Here is a 6,576-nt window from a genome sequence, read left to right on the forward strand (position 1 = left end):
CCCCTCAGGACTTCATGGAGTCTGGAATGTTAGATGCTGCTACCCCACCCCCATTCGATTTGAACCCAGGAAACAGACAGTTTACTCACAACTTGCAAAGCACTGAGAGTTTGACATCTTTTCCAATTTGTATCCCTTTGATCTCCCTTTGGTGTCTTATTGCTCTAGCTAGGACCTCAAGAACTATATTGAATAGATATGAAGAGAGTGGACAACCTTGTCTTGTTCCTGATTTCAGTGAAATCGCTGGGGGTTTCTCTCCATTTAGTTTGATGTTGGTTGTTGGCTTGCTGTATATTGCCTTAATTATGTTTAGGTATGTTCCTTGTATCCCTGCTGTCTCCAAGACCTTTATCATGAAAGGATGTTGTATTTTGTCAAATGCTCTTTTGGCATCTAATGAGATGATCATGTGGTTTTTATTTTTCAGCTTGTTTATATGGTGGCTTACATTGACAGATTTTCGTATGCATCTGTGGGATGAAGCCGACTTGGTCATGGTGGATGATGGTTCTGATGTGTTCTTGGATTCGATTTGCTAGTATTTTACTTAGTATTTTTGCATCAATGTTCATGAGTGAGATTGGTCTGTAATTCTCTTTCTTAGTATTGTCTTTCTTTGGTTTGGGTATCAGGATAATTGTAGCCTCATAAAAAGAGTGGCAATGTTCCCTCTGTTTCTATCATGTGGAATAATTTGAGGAGTATTGGCAGATATAAGACTTCTAGAGGAAGCTTTCTATGTAGAGACTAGCCAAATCAGAGAGGAATTGCTCTACCCTACAGTGTATGGTTGATTTCATAGTTACTCCATGGTGATATGAATAATCTAGGAGATCTTTTTGAAAAAAGGATAGCACATGCTATAAAAGCTGCAAATTTTGTAGTTGGGAGGATTGATTCAACAGGAAAAAGAATGTGGCAGAGAGATTTCCTGGGAGCAACATGACCAACAGAGTTTACCACTGATCTAAGTTACCCCTATCAATCATAGAATGTATGTAGATTTGCTGCATTTGTGTCTTACAGATGGTTTTGGAATCAATTCTAATTGCTGGGATTGTGACTTATCCTATTGGGGAAATATACTCTTTTTCTCCCCATTTCCTGGGATTCACTAGCATAGAATCCAGGACAGCTGAGGGACACTGGACCATTTCCTTAGTGAATCAGCATGTTAACTTCACCACCAGTATGAGTATATCAAGCAGCAGAGAACTTGCCACAGATATAACCAAGACACTAATGACAAGTGTTTTATATGTATATAAGTATATATACACACCCACCCACAGACATACACGTGCATATATAGAGAGAGGATGTTATATCATCCTTTCTGAAGGGGGTAACAGTGAGCTGTTCCCCGTTACATGTGTAAATACCAGATAAGTCTCGCTTTCCTGTATGTAGCACCCCTCTGGATATTTGGAGTTAGTTACTGTATTGTGAGATTGAAAACATCCTTACTGGGGCTGGAGAGATGGTTCAGTGGTTAAGAGCTTTGCCTGCTCTTCCAAAGGTCCTGAGTTCAATTCCCAGCAACCACATGAGATTTGGTGCCCTCTTCTGGCCTGCAGGGACATATGCAGGCAGAACACTGAATATATAATAAATAAATAAATAAATAAATAAATAAATCTTAAAAAAAAAAAAAAAGAAACCATCCTTACTTCATTTATCTGTATTTGTTCCAGAAATATTTAATGATTCTAAAAGAAAAAGCTCTTTGTCACAGGTTTGGTCTGAGGATGGGATAAGATTACGTAGGGGAGGAACGGGCTTATGGAATGCACAGAAGACTACAACAAATGGCTTCTTTATTGTGTTTATCTGCACAAGCGAAACTACCGGAGGAGTGCACTTTCACCTACTAGACTGTCTCGAACCACAGTGCACCCTGCTGGTACATTTGTGGGAAACATTCTCCACCCACTGCCTCTGGCCTTAGCTCTTGTTTGCACTGGCAAATACACCCTGCCCACTGCAGCACTGTTTGCAATAGCAAAAACACCAGGGACACCAACAAGTCCATCACAAGGAGTGCTCTACCAAATCTAGTGTTCAATGGAAAGAGACACAATGGGCAGGCTGTCATTTGTAAACTAGAACCACTGCAGATTCACTGACGACATCGTCAACTTATGTAACATTATAAAAGACAGACCATTGTTTATTAACTGGCACACAGATTAGAATTTTATACTTGAGAGCTTGCTTATTCTGGCAATCAATTTTGGGGATAGACAAAAACGGAAAAATATGGGTGGAATAAGTAGGGAAAGGTTTTTGGTGACACCATGACCTCCTGATTGCATAATGCATTCTAATTTCATAGGTTTGTTAAGATGTACAAAGTTTTCTATCTTAGGGTGGACAGTGGGTATTGGCTTGTACTTAGCAAGTCTAGAAAGATAAATAAAAAGCCTTGTGGTGAGGAGGAAAAGATTATCTCAAATAGGAGATCAGGTAGAAAGGAGGGATGTGTATGAGCATGTAATTTTTTAAAAAAAGTTTATGAATATATGCCTGATTAAAGAAACAAAACAGCTGAACAGTGGTGGCATATACCTTTAATGCCTGGGGCAGAGGCAGACGGATCTCTTAAGTTCTGAGCCAGCCTGGCATACAGAGTTCTAGGACAGCCAGGGACATATAAAGAAATCCTGTCTCAAACAAACAAACAAATAAATAAGATAAAATAAAACCAACCAACAAAACAGAGTCTGGAGATTGGCTCAGTTAAGTCTCTTCCATTCCCAGCAGCCAATGGCTCACAGCTGTTACCTCCATTTCCAGATGATCCAACACCCTCTCCTGGCCTCTGTGGGCACTGCACACATGTGGAGCACACACACACACAGGCAAAACACCTACACACAGTAAATAAAAAATAAATTAAACCTAAAAAATAGAATGAAAACATTCATCAATGAAAAGAGAAAATTTCCAGGTCATAGTCAAGAGCGCACAGGTTCACTCTGTCAGTGTCCTGGTCACAGGAAAGGTGAGGGGCAGGAAGGGCTTACTGGCTCCCAGAAATAGGCCAGTGCTCTGAACTCCTCTTCAGAGACACAGGGCTCTTTGGGTCTTGGTCCAGTACTGGGAACATGTGCCTATAGACCTTGGAGAAGGCTGATTGCTTCTCCCTTATTCTTCAGTCGAAGGTCAGTCTTTCACACAGGCCTCTCAGTCCCTACAGCAGTTCCCTGGGGTCCAGCCCAGCTCTCTATGGACCACCTCCTAGCCCTCGGGAGGCCCCATAGACGCCTGCAATCTCACTCAAACTAACTGTGTGAGGCAGACACCTAGCACTAACATCACCTCCAAGTTCTCCAGCAGTCTCTTACAGATCCTACTTCCCGGCAGAGGGAAAGAAAGCTTGTTCCCCTTATTTGGAGACTTAATGCCTTTCCACAACTTTGTTTAAAGATCCTTCAACAATTTAACCTTTGTTATTGTGGTGTAAGAAAACCACATAACTCTTTTGATCTCTCTGCATGTTCCATGTGTCAACAGCATCTTACCTTGGGCTTTAGGGAGGCTGGGCCCCCTATTGTCTCAGGGATCCAGTTTCATCAGTTTACCATCTTGGGGCATCACACCGAGCAGCTCCTGCAGTCTGCTCAGCTGGAACTTTCCTTGAGGCATGAAAGTCTGCTCAGGGCAGAAAGGACACAGGGATGGATGTGTCTGATCCTTGGTTTGAGTCTTAGCTCTGCTATTACAGATGGGTCCTTGGAAAGCTTTCACTTTTCTGACTCGCCTGCCCAGCGCTCTCAGGGCCTGGCTCTGGTAAGGGCGTAACAGATGGTGGCAGTACTCTTCAGAAAGTTCTTCCTGGCATCAAACGCTTCAGATACCACCGGTCCCCACAGCATGTGATGAGGGACTACTACTTCTCTAATGGGTGAGAAACAAAGACTCAGAGAAGCTTAGGTGACTGCTTTAAGGTCACACCTAGCAGAAAATGGAACCTACGCTCAAAGGCAGATCTGCCGGTCCACACTACCTGTCTGCTAGATCTGGCTCTTGAGGAAACAGTCCCCCTACCATCCTTCTTTTTTGAGACAGGGTCTTTTTACATAGCCCTGGCTGACTTGGAACACCCTATGTAGACCAGACTGGCCTCAAACTTAGAAGAGACCCGCCTGTCTGTGCCTCAGTGTGCTGGATTAAAGGTGAGCACCACCAAGCCTGGTGGTTTCACCTCTTTCAAAGAACCAATCCCCAGTCATCCTTCATCAACCAACTCACAGGTGCTCTCTTCCACTGACTTCTCCACTCCCTACACATCCTTGCCATCCCTACCACCTCTGTCCTTGGATCTTTTTCACAGCAGAAGAGCCTTGAGGTCAAGGGCCATGGTTTTTGCAGTCCAGCAGTGAGTGGCTCAAATGTAGTTTTCCATTGGCATCATCTTCCATAAAAGGGTCACCATGGTTGGTACCTCTGAGTGCTGACAAACTAAACTTTGTAAAGTACAAAGTTAGTGCTCAAACAGTAGCAAGAGCAGGCATTATTGGTGGTGGCTAAAGTCCTGGCACCAACCCCAGGTTCTCAGTAGGCAGTGACTGGCAGGCCACACGCTATAGTGTTCTCTTTACACCATGCTCCATCTCATGATTACATTTGGTTCTGGTCTGCACAGGAAGAAACAAAAGAGACCAATGTCCTGCAAAAAGCTACCTTTCTGGCCGAGAGCCTATGGGGGAGATTGGGGTAGGGGTAGGAACTGTAGCTACCATGTACTTGCTACTCAGGGCACTTGCATCCTTCAGGTAAGAATCTCAACTCCACTTCAGTTTCATCTGCCCTACTATTGCTGAACAGTGGGTGAAGAACACAGAACACCCTGCCCTGGTGGAAATTAGGATCTAGTGAGGGCCAAAGTAAACACACACACACACACACACACACACACACACACACACACAAATGAAAAGCATATGCTGTACCAGACAGGAAGTAAAAAACAAGGCCAAAAATGACAGAGAACAGTGGGCAGGGGCCAATCTTACAAGGTCCCTTAGTTTCCAGGCAGAATCAAAAATGCACCTGAGGGTGTTAGGGAGCAAGTCTGCAACATACAGTTTACGTGGCGAAAGGAGCTCTCTGCTGGCTGGCTGTGACAAAACTGCTGGTCAAGGGGCAAAGTCAGGGAGCTGTGGAATTACTGCAGACTGCATGTGAGGGATGGAGGCTGGCCAGGCAGTATGGGGGAGGGATGGCACTGAAGGATAAAACTGCTGAGACTGATCATATGCTGGAGCTGGCCCAGACCCGGGGAGCAGGTTAGATGCTTTAACCAGGTGCTCGACCCTGCTTCTCAGGCTTGACCCTCCGAGGAGTGTGGCTGGAAGATGGGAGGTCAGAGTCAGACCCTAAGACAGAGCCACATCTGTCTGCAGGAAGACCTTTTATTTGGGTCCCACATGTCTTGAATCTGGTGGTTAGGACAGAGGGCAGCAGGGAGCCCGAAAGTCTGCACCAGCTTCTTCTCATAAATTCCAAGTCACCGTGAAAGGTCTGGCAGGGGAAGGGCATCTCTGTAGTGTTGGTGGCAGGAAATAGCTTATGACACTCTGGAAGAACTGTGGCAGTATCATCTAAAGCCAAGAATGTGCCCAATCCCTGCCCACATGCTTCCGTCCTTCCATCATCTCTAAGGAAGCAATCAGGTGCACACGACCCCACCTGTAAGTCGTTTGACGCAGTCAGGAAGACCAAGTGTGTTACAGTGGTCAAGCTTGAACTGCACTTGTTAGAAAACGCACCATGGAGCCTGTTATCCCTAGGCGAAATCTAAGTTCAAGGGTAGCCTAGTTTGCACACTAACTTCTAGGACAGACAGATGTGACATTGGAACCCTGACACAAAAAAAGAAAACAACAACGAAAACAGGCATCATAATTAACTTACCTTTACTCTGGTGAATATGAGGTATCCTTCAACAGATGAAGACACATCCAGGCATTGTAACAAATGCTTTGCACGGCCTATTTAATTTCAAGTGATTCCCCTACTTTCCATGCAATGCTGGTGATACCCAAAATGCTCCAGTTGACCATGAGTTCAACAGCCCAGGATTCGTGGCTGGAGTGTCCTATAAAAGCCCATCTGAGCCTCCACAACAGAAGTCTGAAGCTGGAAGCAACCTTCCTGGGCATGGAGCCCATTTTATGCGATCCCCCTGGCCTTGGACTGATACAGGACTGAAGCAAGTTCAAGCAGCTGCCACCTATACTCACTTCATGGGTGGGGGAGGGTGGAGGGTGGGGAGAAGACGGCGACCCAGGACCGCCCCCTGCAAACCACTCGAGGATGCAGGCTGTAACCAGGTGTTGGAAGGGGCCTGAATGAAGCAGAAAGGTCTGGGAATCTTGCCCATGGCACTCCAAGACCTGGTCCCCATGAGGCGCTGAATAGAGGTACTGCTAATTTCCTTCCAAGTGCCTCAATAGAAAGAACAAACTCTATTGTCCTCATTCTGGTTTTAAATGGCCAATTTTGTATTCCAGACCTTTGTTTGTGGTTTCCTTCACATGCTAGAGACCATACCATGGTAGATGCGGC

Source organism: Alexandromys fortis, unplaced genomic scaffold, assembly GCF_014885135.2.
Source record: "Alexandromys fortis isolate MF-2015 unplaced genomic scaffold, M_Fortis_MF-2015_v1.1 scaffold_27, whole genome shotgun sequence".
NCBI lineage: Eukaryota > Metazoa > Chordata > Mammalia > Rodentia > Cricetidae > Alexandromys > Alexandromys fortis.